Source organism: Rhinopithecus bieti, unplaced genomic scaffold, assembly GCF_001698545.2.
Source record: "Rhinopithecus bieti isolate Rb0 unplaced genomic scaffold, ASM169854v2 scaffold_25394, whole genome shotgun sequence".
Taxonomy (NCBI): domain Eukaryota; kingdom Metazoa; phylum Chordata; class Mammalia; order Primates; family Cercopithecidae; genus Rhinopithecus; species Rhinopithecus bieti.
The window spans coordinates 735,346-751,372 of record NW_016811676.1 but is presented as its reverse complement, the minus strand read 5'-3'; the positions used below and the strand labels follow the sequence as shown (position 1 = coordinate 751,372).

The window sequence follows — 16,027 nt, the reverse complement described above, 5'->3', positions numbered from 1 at the left end:
TTTGGATAACCTGATGACAGTGTGCCTAGGGAATGATCTTTTTACAATGAACTTTCCAGGTGTTCTTTCAGCTTCTTGTATTTGGATGTCTAGGTCTCTAGCAAGGCTGGGGAAGTTTTCCTCAATTACTCCCCCAAATATGTTTTCCAAACTTTTAGAATTCTCTTCTTCCTCAGGAGCACTGATTATTCTTAGGTTTGGTTGTTTAACATAATCCCAGACTTCATGGAGGCTTTGTTCATATTTTCGTATTCTTTTTCCTTTGTCTTTGTTGGATTGGGTTAATTCGAAGACCTTGTCTTCAAGCTCTGAATTTCTTTCTTCTACTTGTTCAATTCTATTGCTGAGACTTCCTAGAGTTTTTTGCATTTCTGTAAGTGTATCCAATGTTTCCTGAAGTTTTGATTGTTTTTTCTTTAAGCTATCTATTTCCTTGAATGTTTCTCCCTTCACTTCTTGTATTGTTTTTTGGATTTCCTTGCACCGGGATTCGCTTTTCTCTGGTGCCTCCCTGATTAGCTTAATAACTAACCTCCTGAATTCTTTTTCAGGTAAATCAGGGATTTCTTCTTAGTTTGGATCCATTGCTGGAACTAGTGTGATTTTTTCTTTTGGGGCAGGGGGTGTTAAAGAGCCTTGTTTTGTCATATTACCAGAGTTGGTTTTCTGGTTCCTTCTCATTTGGGTAGGCTCTGTCAGAGGGAAGGTCTAGGGCTGAAGGCTGTGGTTCAGATTCTTTTGTTCCACTAGATGTTCTTTTGTTGTAGTACTCTTCCCCTTTTCCTACAGATGTGACTTCCTGTGAGCTGAACTGCAGTGACTGTTGCCTGTCTTCTGGGTCTAGCCACCCAGCAAGTGTGCCTGGCTCCAGGCTGGCACTGGGAGTTGTCTGCACAGAGTCCTGGATGTGAACCATCTATGGGTCTCTCAGCCGTGGGTACCAGCACCTGTTCCAGTGGAGCTGGGGGGCTGTGCAGTGGACTCCATGAGAATTCTTAGCTTTGGTGGTTTAATGCTCTACTTTTGTGCTGGTTGGCCTCCTGCTGGGAAGTGGCGCTTTCCAGAGAGCATCAGCTGTGGTAGTGTGGAGAGGAACCAGCAGTGGGTGGGGCCCTAGAATTCCCAAGAGCATATGCCCTTTGTCTTCACTACCAGGGTGGGTAGGGAAGGGCCACCAGGTGGGGGCAGGGCTAGGTGTGTCTGAGCTCAGACTCTCCTTGGGTGGGTCTTGCTGCGACTGCTTTGGGGGATGGGGGTGAGGTTCCCAGGTCAGTGGAGTTGTATACCTAGGAGGATTATGGCTGCTCTGCTGAGTCATGCAGGTTGTCAGGGAAGTAAGGGAAAGCCGGCAGTTACAGGCCTCACCCAGCTCCCACGCAATACAAAGAGCCAGTCTCACTCCCACCATGCCCCTCTAACAGCCCCAAGTCTGTTTCCAGGCAGTGGGCAACCCAGGCTTGAGAACTTGCCCCAGGCTCCTTGCCTCCCAGCTGCAAAAGAAAAGGGCATGGTTCTTCCCCTGCCTGTGGAGTCTGCACACTGGATTCATGCCATCCCCTGAGTTCTGGCTAGGAGGCTTCTCGCCCCAGTTCACCTGGAGATTTCCTTCTCCCTGTGGCATTTCCACTGACTCCTCTAGCTGCCCTCCCAATGGGTCCCTGTGGTGCCAGGCAGGAATGGCCTGCGTGGGGACCCAGCAAGCTCCCAAGGCCTTTCCCACTGCTTTCTCTACCCCTGTATTTCACTTGGCTCTCTAACTTGACTGAGCTCCAGGTAAGGTCAGAAACTTCTCCCGCAAACAGACCTTCAGTTTCTCCAGTTTGGGTGTGTGTTCAGGAGAAAAGGATCTCCCTTTCCCACTTCTGCAGTTGGGGCGCTCACAGTATTTGGGGTGTCTCCCATGTCCTGCAGGAGCAGTCTGCTTCCTTCAGAGAGTCTGTGGGTTCTCCCGAGATTGCCGGTTTGTTCTTGCAGTCAACCTGGAGCTAAAATTCACTATGCAAGCCTCCGCACGCTGCTCTGTCCGTCCGAGTTGGAGCTACAATCTAGTCCTGTCTCCGATCCACCATAATGATCCCTGCTCGAATCGCCTAATTTAAACCTGCCTAAATCATCTTTTGTAAATGATTTACAGCAACTTTCTGTAATATGTAAAGACCTTCGGCAACAATGAAACATTTCTCTCAACTCCTGGCCACCTCATCCGAGGCTGGTAACACAGGCCGTGGTGGGGCCCCAGCACGCAGATCCCACTTAGAGAATCATTGGTTTCATTACTTGTGTTCCCACTAGACTTTGAGCTCTGGGGGGAGGGGGAGGGTCACCTGTCCTATTCACCACTATGTCCCTAAGGCCTAGAATGGTACCTGGCACATAGTAGGTATTCAGTGTATTCTTAGTGAATAACTCAAGTGGTTCAATGAACAAGCAGCCAGTGACAAAGGAAAGCATATGGAAAGAGGGGTCCACAGGATGTTTGGCTGGGTTGGTCACTCTTGGCCCACTGGCAGGGTACAGGCTGTGAAGTCTGCAAGCATTCTGGGGACCCACAGGGGCACAAGGACGACTCCTGCTGTCCAGGCTCATGGCAGTCAGGAGAGGCCCAGGGCAGTGGCCGCTGCCCAGGCAGAATCCACCCTTTATCTCAGGACTGCTCAGCATGGGCTGTGCCCCTTTTCTGCCTGGCAGCCCCTCTGATCTCTAACCAGATTCCCTGTGAGGGTCCTGGATGGAAATTCCGATGGGGCCCGTTGATGGGGGTACCTGGGTAGGGGGCAGGCCACCTGAGGGGAGACGGAGAGAGACCCCGAGGAGGCAGATTTCCGGGGGGTGGCTGGCTGTCCTCTGTCCTCTGCCAGTGCAGGTCCCTAAGCAGCGTGCAGCCTGGACCAGGTATCAGAGCAAGGCCAGCAGGGACTCATGCCTGAAATAGACACGGCCTCTGCAGGGGCTCAGGAATAGGAGAAAGACAGGAGGCAGCAAGTCAAGCCTGCCAGGCTTCCAAGTTTGGCCCCTGCTGTGTATGACACCTGACTTCAAGAGAAAGCCGCAGCGCAGATAAGGAAACTGAACTTTTCTGGACTTCCAGCCCGGCCAGGAAAAATGTTGTGGGCAAAACACTCAGGACAGAGAGCAATGGGCCAGGGGTGGGGGCTGGACCCAGGAGCCTCCAGGACACAGGGAGGAGGTGACCGCAAGGTCAGACAGGAAGCCTGAGCTGTGGGACTCCTTGGGGGCATTTGTGGGGAGGGCGGGGAGAGTCAGGGCAGGACCAAGAGAGGGCTGCAGAATGAAAGCACAGCCAGGAGAGACCAGAAGAGGAGAACCGGAGACTGAGCCCCAGGATGGGGATTCTGTGAGCCTGGGCCTGGCCCGCCTGCTGTCTGAGGGAAGCCATCTGGTCCAGCCAAATTGGAAGGCGTGGTAGCCTTGGGAGACATTCTCAGAATTCCCTATCTTTTTTTTGAGGTGGAGCATTGCTGTGTCGCCCAGGCTGGAGTACAGTGGCACGATCTCAGCTCACTGAAACCTCTGCCTCCTGAGTTGAAGTGATTCTTCTGCCTCAGCCTCCCAAGTAAGTGAGATTACAGGGGTGTGCCACCACACCCAGCTAATTTTTGTATTTTTAGTAGAGACGGGGTTTCACCATGTTGGCCAGGCTGGTCTTTAACTCCTGACCTCAGGTGATCTGCCTGCCTCAACTTCCCAAAGTGCTGGGATTACAGGCATGAGCCACCGTGCCCAGCCACAAAGTTCACTGTTAATAAAAGGCCCAGGAAACGCAGGCCCAGACAGAAAAATAATATGCTTTACCATCTCTAGAGAGTCTATGTGCCCACTATTTTTGTTTTTGTTTCTTTCTGTTTATTTTCCTATCACAATTAGTAGGAAGATATTTCTTTTTTTTTTTTTTTTTTTTGAGACGGAGTCTCGCTCTGTCGCCCAGGCTGGAGTGCGGTGGCCGGATCTCAGCTCACTGCAAGCTCCGCCTCCCGGGTTCCCGCCATTCTCCTGCCTCAGCCTCCGGAGTAGCTGGGACTACAGGCGCCCACCACCGCGCCCGGCTAGTTTTTTGTATTTTTTTAGTAGAGACGGGGTTTCACCGTATTAGCCAGGGTGGTCTCGATCTCCTGACCTCGTGATCCGCCCGTCTCGGCCTCCCAAAGTGCTGGGATTACAGGCTTGAGCCACTGCGCCCAGCCGAAGATATTTCAAATAACAAAGGCTATGTCCAGGCCAGGCACGGTGGCTCGCGCCTGTAATCCCAGCACTTTGGGAGGCTGAGGCAGGTGGATCGCTTGAGCTCAGGAAATCGAGACCAGCCTGGGCAACATGGCAAAACCCTGTCTCTACCGAAAATAGAAAAATTAGTCAGGTGTGGTGGTGTGTGTCTGTAGTCTCAGCTACTTGGGGGGCTGAGGCAGGAGAACTGCTTGAACCTGGGAGGCAGAAATTGCAATGAGCCGGCCTGAATCCTCTCTGAGCGGCAGAGCGAGACACTGTCTCATAATAAATAAATAAATAAATAAATAAATAAATAAATAAATAAGAAAGAAAGAAAAGAAAAAAAGACTATATCCAAATTGACCTATGGGAAAGTCATTTTCATAGGTCAAAGTGGTCACATATCAGCATTGCACATGGCTCTGCCTGATGCATCTGGTCCAGGACAGAAGGCAGTAGGGGCAAGGGCCTCAAATCTCTTCCTCAGGCAGCTCTAGGTGTGGAGCGGAGCGGTCCCCAAGAGACCAGAGGCTGATGGCAGCTATGAAGAGAGAAGGCAGGCTACTGCACCCCCAGAGCAGAGGGAAAAGGAATGGTCACAGGGAAACTGACTCAGAAAAGCAAACGGACCGGGTCATCCCTGGGGGAGGAGGACCCTGGGGCTGACTCTCAGGCCGGTCCGTGTCCCCAGCCAGGTTCTTCCAGGCAAGTCTCAGGATGTCCTCAGCCCATTCTCAAGATAGTCACCCACCTGAAGACCTCAGGGCCAAGCCAGCCCATGCAAACAGACTATGCAGGTGGCCTGGCAAAGCTGGCCCCATGCCAGTTTCCGTACTATTTGAAATGTAAGTCTGCGTTGGTTTCAGCTCAGGGTTTTGTTTTGGTTTGGTTTTTTTGAGACAGAGTCTCACTGTTGCCCAGGCTGGAGTGCAGTGGTGCAATCTCGGCTCACAGCAACTTTCACCTCCCAAGTTCAAGTGATTCTCCTGCCTCAGCCTCCCGAGTAGCTGGTATTACAGGTATGCCCCACCATGCCTGGCTAATTTTTGTGTTTTCAGTAGAGACAGGGTTTCTCCCTGTTGGCCAGGCTGGTCTCAAACTCCTGACCTCAACTGATCCACCCACCTCGGCCTCCCAAAGTGCTGGGATTCCAGGCGTGAGCCACTGCACCTGGCCTAGCTCAGGGTTTTAAGTGGATTAGTGAGTTGTCTGTTTGTTCTTCCCCAGGGCACCTCAGCTTTTGAATGTGTGGCCACTGCCACCTTCATGGCCCTGGGCAGCTCAACACTAAATTTCCAACCACCCCTTCCGGTATGATGAGGCTGCCTGGCCATCCTAGGTGGAATCAACCACACTCAGCTCTGTGGAAGACGAAATGCCCAACACTTCCCCAGAGCTGCCTGCAGCAACTGACACCCGCCTGCCTCGGCTGCTGCTCCACCTGCTCAGGCCTGCCTCCAGAGTTGTCAGGTGAGAGGGGACAACTTTGCAAAGGCTGTGGCAGGAGGGACAGCATCGCTACCCCGAGGCCCCAGGCCAGGAGGCCCTCACCCGGGCCTGCTAGCGGGAGAGGCTGTAACCACAAACCCCCTCTTTGGCTCCAGACCTGTCCTTTCCAGCCCACTGATGGGGAGGACAGTGGGTGGCAGTGAGGACAGAACAGTGACACTAACGCTTACTTGAGGAATGCTCATTTACCTGGAGGCATGCTCTTTTTCCACCTCTGGGGACCTCCCTCAGGCTAATACACAGCTCTGTGGTCCTTGCTTCTCCCTCAGCATCCTCTGGCAAGGCCACCTCTCCTGGATGCCACCCACAGAGCCCTGGGGACCCGGATACTGGTCCCCATGGGGCCCCTATGAGAGTTGAGCAAGTTATCAATCACATGCACCTCAGTATCCTCAGCTGTCAAATGGTGATGAAAATGGTAGTTATGTCACAGGGCTGTTGTGAGGATGAAACGAGCAAAATACTTAGACCAGCACATGGTGCGTAGGAAGGATTCAACAAGTGTTACGTGATTATGTAAGTATTATTCTTGTTGTTGTTTCAAAGACGCAAGTGTCTCTCATGCAACCCATGTCAGGAAGGCAGCTGGGATCAGAAATACAAAGGAACAAATAACTGTTAGGTTGGTGCAAAAGTCATTGCAGATTTTGCCATTACTTTTAGTGGCAAAATCGTCTCTGACTTTTACACCAACCTAATAGCTAGCTAACAGGTCTCTCAGCTGCTCATCTCTGTTCCTCCAACCACAGCTGTTTCATTTCATGCCCCGCTACAGATCAACTTTCTCTGCTCCCCAGTCCTTATGGCCAAATGTGTCTATCTATCCTAGCTCCTCGATGTTCGTATTATAGGCTCAGCTGTGTTCCCTGGTTGGCTTCCCGCTTGCACTGGGGGACGGTCCTTGAAAAAGAGAGAAATAATTGGGGCATAGGCCCCAAAGGTGTCTGCAATAGGACAAGTGAGAACCTTGATAGGAATTCTTCGCAGGCTGATTCCAAATGAGAGCTGAATATCTGTCCTTCCTGGAGAAGTTGCAAAAGCAAAAACCTATTGTGAGCTTGGATGTCACTGCCAATGTGGTTAAATCAAGGTACTTCTTTGGCTAATACAAAATAATGTTTTCTTTTATTTGGATCAGAATTTTGAAGAGCTTGTTCTTCAGTAACAACTAGGTCAGCCTTGGCTATCTAGAGGCTATCTTGAAGTTTTGGGGGGTTTTGTTTGTTTGAGATGGAGTTTTGCTCTTCTTGCCCAGGCTGGAGTGCAGTGGCACAATCTCAGCTCACTGCAACCTCTGCCTCCCTGGCTCAGGCAGTTCTCCTGCCTCAGCCTCCCGAGTAGCTGGGATTACAGGCACCCACCACCATGCCCAGCTAATTTTTTATATGTTTAGTAGAGATGGGGGGGGTCTCATCATGTTGGTGAGGCTGGTCTCGAACTCCTGACCTCAGGTGGTCCACCTGCCTCAGCCTCCTAAAGTGCTGGAATTACAGGCGTGAGCCACCTCACCCAGCCAAAAGGAAATTGAAGCTTTATATGTTATTTTTACTCTACCTAATGTTATCTTCTTGTCACATTTTAAATGTTTTGTTGTTGACTATATGAGACAAAAACTAAAAGGACCATTGTGATGGCTTGTCTGAGGTGACATGCTTGGTGAAGTTCAGGTCATGCTGAAAGTACTTTGGGTAACTTAAATAACTGACAAATGAAACAACTATTAGGATGAGCTTTGTGGTCTGCTCCTGTGTGTGGAAAAATAATTGTGCTCATTTTCATGGTCACTTTTTTAAGAACTGGCAGAAGAGTGTGAAAAAGGAGAAAGGGTAATGGTTTTGCCATTTCATTTAAACAAAGGAACAGGAGACATTTGTTTCTTTAGGATTCAACAAGTAAAAGAGGGAAGTGCATAATGTTGGGCCAGGATGCTTTTCTTCCTTTTCTTTTTTTTTAAATTATACTTCAAGTTCTAGGGTACATGTGCACAACGTGTAGGTTTGTTACATACGTATATATGTACCATGTTGGTGTGCTGCGCCCATCAAAAGGTTTGTCTTTTGAAGTGATAAAATGTTTTAAAATTGACTGTGGTGATGATTGCATGTATCAGTGAAAATACTAAAAGCCATTGAATTGTATACTTTAAATGGGTGAATTATAAAGTATGTGAATTCTATCTCAATACAGCTATTTAAAAAAAAAATGAATGAATGAAAACTGGTAACAACAATCAAAAAGCTACCTAAGTCACCCATATAAGGGTCATCCCAAACATATCCCGAAACTGACCTAAAATCTGAGAAAATTGACCTGGTTGGTCTCTTGATAAAGCCATTCCCCCTCATATTGCCTAATTAGCCTCCTAATGCTAAGTGATTTGTATTCATTGTATTGCATCTTATGCAATCAATAAACAATACTCTTTTTTTTGAGACAGGGTCTCATTCTGTCGCCCAGGCTGGAGTGCAGTGGCACGATCTCAGCTCACCATAGCCTTCGTCTCCCAGGCTCAAACGATCCTCCCTCAGCCTCCCAAGTTGCTGGGACTATAGGCACACACAACCACACCTGGCTAATTTTTGTATTTTTTGTAAAGATCAGGTTTTGCTATATTGCCCAGGCTAGTCTTAAACTCCTGAACTGAAGTGATTCGCCTGCCTTGGCCTCCCAAAGTGGTAGGATTACAGGCATGAGACACTGCGCCCAGCCTGCAATAAGTAATACTTTTAAAACGTTAAGTTATCCCAAAATATAGAATCCAAAATAATTTATTTCCATTTTAAACCTAAGCAAGTAGGTGATTGGTTGTTCTATATGTTTGTAGTGAATATTTGCCATGTGACAAATGACAAATTTTTCACGAGTCATGCCCCGAGTAGTTTTAGTACATGTCAATGGTTTATACAAACATAAAAAGTAGGGCCAAATTCAGGAAGCACATCTGAGCTTGGAGAATATAAGTTCTTCTCTACCGCCAGCAAATAAGAATGTCAAAAGTTGTAGCAACTTTTAAAGCAAGCAAAACCAGAAAGTAAGGAGCATATGGTAAGTTCTCCAATGCTAAAAGCCAGCATTGCAGCTGCTCTAGTGCAGCCTTGAAGTATGGTAGAAAAGAAATAAAATAGGCCGGGTGCAGTGGTTCATGTTTGTAATCCCAGAACTTTAGGAGGCAGAGGCAGGAAGATTGTTTGAGGCCAGGAGTTCAATACCAGCCTGGGCAACATAGCAAGACATCCTGTCTATAAAAAAATAAAATTTAAAAGTTAGCTGGGCGTGGTGGTACGTGCCTGTAGTTCCAGCTACTTGGGAGGCTGGGGCAGGAGGATTGCGTGAGCCTAGGAGCTCTAGGCTGCAGTGAGCTATGATCACACCAGTGTACTACAGCCTGGGCAACAGAGCAAGCCCTGTGAGACGGGAAGGGAAGGGAAGGGAAGGGAAGGGAAGGGAAGGGGAAGGGAGGTGAGGGGAGGGGAGGAGAGGGGAGGGGAAGGCAGAGGGAGGAAGTCTTTGTTATTTAAATACAAAGCTATAATGGACATTATTCAAGAAGCTGTTTCTTCTGTATACTAACAAATGCCGGCCGGGCGGGCGCGGTGGCTCATGCCTGTAATCCTAGCACTTTGGGAGGCCGAGGCGGGCGGATCACAAGGTCAGGAGATCGAGACCATGGTGAAACCCCGTCTCTACTAAAAATACAAAAAATTAGCCGGGCGCGGTGGCAAAATTAGCCGGGCGCGGTGGCGGGCGCCTGTCCCAGCTACTCGGGAGGCTGAGGCAGGAGAATGGCGTGAACCCGGGAGGCGGAGCTTGCAGTGAGCTGAGATCGCGCCACTGCACTCCAGCCTGGGCGACAGAGCGAGACTCCGCCTCAAAAAAAAAAAAAAAAAAAAATGCCCCAGACACATGGAAGAGAACAAGCAGCTACAGAAGGAATCAAAATTTAAAGAGAATTTAAAAGAAAACAAGATAGAGCCCTCTCTGCAGTCTGTCCCATTAGGGTGTAAAAGCCTCTGAGGTTGGAATTCTGACTAACGCTTCAACTTCCACAGATAGGCGGCAAGCCAAAGGGATCCTCATGTTCACAGAAAGTCTTCCTGAAACCCAAGTGGACACCCAGATCAGAGACCATGAAGTGAAACAGATGGAGAAACTCCCTGGAAAGTTTCACTGGGAACAAACACTGGATTATTCAGACTAGCCTGGACCGTGAAAAAAATTCTACTAGAAGCATTGTGAGCTGAATCCAGGTGCCCTGGCTTCAAATCCTATCAGAGGTGGGTTCTGACATGAGGTAGATTATGAGCCCACAGCCACCAGGAAGAACCAGTCACGGGCAAGAGCTTTTAGCCCTGCCCAGAAGGAAAGGACCACCAAGTTCCCAAAAGCAGCAGACAAGTGTCCTCCAGGAACTGAGAGACTCAGCCTGGTACTGTGTGCTAATAATTACACCGGGCTTTTTTGTTTTTTAAAGAAAAATAAGTTGTAAAATTCCAGCACTTTGGGAGGCCAAGGCAGGTGGATCCCTTGAGCCCAGGAGTTTGAGACCAGCCTGGACAACATAGTGAAACCCTGACTCTATAAAAAAAAAAATAATAATAATAATAATAATAATAATACAAAAATCAGCCAGTCGTGGTGGCACGTGCCTCTTGTCCCAGCTACTCGGGAGGCTGATGTGGTAGGATCACTTGAACTCAGGAGGTTGAGGCTGCAGTGAGCCAAGAATGCACCACTGCACTCCAGCCTGGGTGACAGATCTTGTCTAAAAAAAAAGAAAAGAAAAGACAAAAGAGGCCGGGCGCGGTGGCTCAAGCCTGTAATCCCAGCACTTTGGGGGCCGAGACGGGCGGATCACGAGGTCAGGAGATCGAGACCATCCTGGCTAACACGGTGAAACCCCGTCTCTACTAAAAATACAAAAAACTAGCCGGGCGTGGTGGCGGGCGCCTGTAGTCCCAGCTACTCGGGAGGCTGAGGCAGGAGAATGGCGGGAACCCGGGAGATGGAGCTTGCAGTGAGCCGAGATTGCGCCACTGCACTCCAGCCTGGGCAACAGAGCGAGACTCCGTCTCAAAAAAAAAAAAAAAAAAAAAAAAAAAAAAAAAAAAAAAAAAAAAAGAAAAGACAAAAGAAAAGAAAAGAAGGAAAAAAGATAAATTGATTTCCAGACCTTAGGGGAAATTGAACACACCTAAGGTTTTCATTGTATCAAAGCGAAGGCAGGGCTATGAGCCTTGTTCATCCACACTCCACTAAAGGGAGCTGGCAGGAGTGCCAGGAAGTTCATGTGGGGCTCACTTCCCAAGGCCTGAACCCCACAGAGGTGATGGAGTGTGAGACATCACACTCCACTAACTTTGTGACTGATACTCAGTTGTCCTGCCCGTGACAGTGTTTGCTTGGGTTAGTTCTGATGAAGAATGAATGTGTGTTTACATTTAGGAAATTTCTCCGTTTAGGTATGTTTACACTTAACGTCACTTCAAGTAGCTTTCTAGATTTTGGCAAAAATAAAATGATGTATACTAAAGCTAACCATACATATACCCTAGCAGCCAACATCCACTCCCAGATATATTCTCAACAGAAACGTCCACAGATATGCACAAAAAAAACAAACCCTAAAGTGTTCATAGCAGCATTATTCATAGCAGCCAAAAACCCTGGAAGCAATACAAATGTACATCATTAATAGAATGAATAAATAAACAGTTGATATATTCCTACAAGAGACTATGGTTGATTTATGTACAGTGTAAAATAAACCAGAAAAAAATGAGTGCATAGAGTGTGGTTGATTCCATTTATATAAAGTTCAGAACTGGGCAACAAATGTATGGTGTGAAGAGTCAGAATAGTGGTTATCTTTGAGGAAGAGAGTAAGTGTGGTAGCTGGGAGGGGCTTGGAGGGGCTTCCAGGGTGATGGTGATCTATTTCTCAAGCTTGTTGGTGTTATAGAAGGGATGTTACCTTTGAAAATTCATTGAGCACTTATGATATGCTTGCTTTTCTGTATCTGTTGTATGTTGATAAAAACTGCATTTTAAAATAAAAAAAGTTAGTGTCTTTTAATCATCTATATGGTAACTGTAATTGTTGCTAGGGACCAGTATATTATTGTAAAAAATTATGGAAAATGATGGACTTTCCAGGTGTACTGTTGATACATCTGGAGAGAGCCAACTTTATGACAGTGGTGACTATTATGGTTTGGTATTGTTGACATCTGAAGCCCTCAGTCTTACACCTAACTTAAATTTGGCTATTGGTCTTACCATGTTGTTTAACAACCTAATCTTGGAGTTTCAAGTAATTCCAGATACTCACTTTGAATGCAGGACAGGAAGGTCTAGCCTACTCATGACCTGGATGTAGAGAATAGGTCCTCCCTTCGTGTGTTACTTTGGAATTGAACCCATTATTCTAAAAGTACACCTGGGACCTCTTTACCTCTAAGTGACTGATGACTCAGAGGTCACTGCACATCTTCAGAAGACAGGGCTTTAATGAATAAACCAAGGAGAGTAAAAAACTAAGAGGTCTCAGGGAAGAAACTGAAAGATTTCTTTAGAATGTTTTCCTTTGGGTTACTTCTTAAAAATTTAAACTTTGTCATGCTCTCCACCCCCCAAAAAATGTATTATTCCTGTAGTGACTGAGTAGCTAAATAAAAGATACAAATACTGTCTAAATATAAGAGTCTATGCTTTTAAAAAAACAACTTATTGGGATGTTATTTATATACTATGTATTCACCCATTGGCACTGTACATTTCAAAGATTTTAGTGCATTTCTAGAATTATGTAACTAACACCATAATCCAGTTTTAGAATATTTCCATCACCCCAAAAAGTTTTCTTGTGCTGATTTACAGTTAATCCTTGCTCCCACTTCCAGCACTAAACAACTGTTTTGTTTTCTGTCACTAGAAATTTGTCTTTCTGTGGACATTTTATATAAATGGACTCATACAGACAGGTGCAGTGGCTCACGCCTGTAATCCCAGCACTTTGAGAGGCCGAGGTGGGTGAATCACGAGGTCAGGAGTTCAAGACCAGCCTGGCCAACATGGTGAAACCCCATCTCTACTAAAAATACAAAAATTAGCCAGGCATGGTGGCGGGTTCCTGTAATCCCAGCTACTTGGGAGGCTGAGGCACGAAAATCGCTGGAACCCAGGAGGTGGAAGTTGCAGTTAGTTGAGATCATGCCACTGCACTCCACCCTGGATGACAGTGAGCTTCTGTCTCAAACAAATAAATAAATAAAAATTTAAAAAAATAAATGGACTCATGTAACGCAGTCTGTTATGTCTGGTTTCTCCCACTTAGCACACTGCTTCCAAGGTCCACTCGTGTTTCCACATGTATCAATACTTCATCTCTTCTAATTACTGCATGACGTCCCATTGTACGGACATACCACATTTTATTTATCCATTCACCAGTTAATGTATATTTGGATTATTTCCAGTGTTAGATGATTATGAATAGAGCTACTACGAACAAACATACATGTCTTTGTGTGGACTAATGTTTTTGTTTGTCTTGGGTAGATTCCGAGGAGTGGAATTGCTAGGTTCTATGGCACAAAAAAAACAAAACCTAATGTATTCATAGCAGCATTATTCATAACAGCCAAAAATCCTGGAAGCAATACAAATGTACATCAATAATAGAATGAATAAACAAACAGTTGATATATTCCTACAAGAGACTATGGTTGATTTATGTTAACTTTTTTTTTTTTTTCTTTCAGACAGGGCCATACTTTCTCACTCAGGCTGGAGTGCAGGGTTGCTATCATGGCTTACTCCAGTCTTGACCTCCCGGACTCAAGTGAACATCCTACCTGGAACTACAGGACTCACCACCATGCCTGGCTAATTTAAAAAAAAAATTTTTTGGCCAGGCACAGTGGCACATGCCTGTAATCCCAGCACTTTGGGAGGCCGAGGTGGGTGGATCACGAGGTCAAGAGATAAGAGACCATCCTGGCCAACATGGTGAAATCCTGTCTCTACTAAAAATACAAAAATTAGTTGGGCATGGTGGCACACACCTGTAATCCCAGCTACTCAGGAGCCTGAGGCAGGGGAGTCGCTTGAACCCAGGAGGTGGGGGTTGCAGAGAGCCAAGATCATGCCACGGCACTCCAGCCTGGTGACAGAGCAAGACTTCATCTCAAAAAAAAAAAAAAAAAAAAAAATTGTAGAGATGGGATCTCCATATGTTTCCCAGGTTGGTCTGAACTCCTGGGCTCAAGCAAACCTCCTGCTTCAGCCTCCCAAAGTGCCAGGATTACAGGCGCGAGCCACTGTGCCCAGGCAGTTTTAACTTTTTACTGAAACTGCCAGGTTGTTCTCCAAAATGGTTGTACTGTTTATACATTTCCACCAATAATACAATATGAGGGTTCTAGTTTCTCCACATCCCTGCCAACACTTCTTATTTAAAATCGTGATCCAGGTTGGGCATGATGGCTTATACCTCTAATCCTAGCACTTTTGGAGGCCGAAGCAGGCGGATCACTTGAGGTCAGAAGTTTGAGACCAGCCTGCCTAACATGGCGAAACCCCATCTCTGCTAAAAAATATGAAAAAAAAAAAATGAATTAGCTGGGTGTGGTGGTGCATTCCTGCAGTCCCAGCTACTCAGGAGGCTGAGGCAGGAGAATTGCTTGAACCCAGGAGGTGGAGGTTGCAATGGGCCGAGATCACGCCACTGCACTCCAGCCTGGGTGACAGAGCAAGACTCGGTCTCAAAAAAATAAAGTAAAATAAAATAAATAAAATTAAAAAAATAGTGATCCAGCATTCTCACTTCTGGGTATTTACCCAACAGATTTGAAATCAGTATGTCAAAGAGATGTCTGCACTCCCATTTTCACTGCAGCACTATTTACACTAGCCAAATTATGGAATCAATCTAAGTGTCCGTCAATAGATGAACGAATAAAGAAAATGTAATATATCCAAAATGGAATTTTAGCCTTAAAAAAGGAAAGAAATTCTTTCATTAACAACAACATGGATGAAATCGGAAGACATGGGCAGGACGCAGTGGCTCACGCCTGTAATCCCCAGCACTTTGGGAGGCAGAGGCAGGTGGATCACCTGAGGTCAGGAGTTCGAGACCAGCCTGACCAACATGGTGAAACTCTGTCGCTACTAAAAATACAAAAAAATTAGCTGTGGTGGCGGGTGCCTGTAATCCCAGCTACTTAGTAGGCTGAGGTAGGATAATCGCTTGAACCTGGGATGCAGTGGTTACAGTGAGCCGAGATCATGCCATTGGACTCTAGCCTGGGGAACAAGTCTCAAAAAGAAAAAAAAAAAAAGAGAGATCAGAAGACGTGATTTTAGGTATAATAAGCCACACACAGAAAGACAAATACCACATGATCTCACTTACATGTGTGTGATGGTTGATACTGAGTGTCAACTTGATTGGATTGAAGGATGCAAAGTACTGATCCTGGGTATGTCTGTGAGGATGTTGCCAAAGGAGATTCACATCTGAGTCAGTGGGCTGGGAAAGGCAGACTCACCCTCAATCTGGGTGGGCACAATCTAATCGGCTGCCAGTGTGACTAGAATATAAAGCAGGCAGAAAAATGTGAACAGACGAACAGACTAGACTGGCCCAGCCTCCCAGCCTACATCTTTCTCTCGTGCTGGATGCTTCTGCCCTCAAACTTTGGACTCCAAGTTCTTCAGTTTTGGAACTCCGACTGGCTCTTCTTACTCCTCAGCTTGCAGAAGGCCTGTTGTGGGACCTTATGATCATGTGAGTTAATGCTTAATAAATTCCCCCATATATATACATATCCCATATATATTATATATATATATATACACCACATATACATTATATATATCCCGTATATATAATATATATCCCATATATATTATATATATCTTATTTTTTGTGTGTTATACACATATTTATTTATATATAAATATATATGGCATAAAAAACTCCCATATATATAGTGTATATATCCTATTAGTTCTGTCCCTCTAGAGAACCTTGACTAATACAATGTGGAAACTAAAACAATAGGCGTCATAGAAGCATAGAGTAGGACAGTGATTACCAGAGGCTGGGGGCTGAAGGGAATGGGTAAATGATGGTCAGAGGCTACTACAAAGCCTCTGTTAGGCAGGAGAAATAAGGGGTTTTTTGCAATCTATTACACAGCATAGTAAGTTTAGTTAATAATAGTGTATGGTACATTTCAAAATTGCTAAGAGAGTAAAATTTCAAATGTTCTCTCCACAAAATTTGAGG

At 46.2% G+C, this 16,027-nt stretch overlaps 1 long non-coding RNA gene across 1 annotated transcript; it reads left to right on the top strand.

Annotated features, from left to right (window-relative positions):
* The first annotated feature begins 3,531 nt into the window (after positions 1-3,531).
* Positions 3,532-10,261, top strand: LOC108543826 (uncharacterized). The gene is made up of 3 exons (XR_001889675.1): positions 3,532-3,574; positions 5,452-5,694; positions 9,783-10,261. It is a non-coding gene; the product is annotated as an uncharacterized LOC108543826 (long non-coding RNA).
* The last annotated feature ends 5,766 nt before the right edge of the window (positions 10,262-16,027 follow it).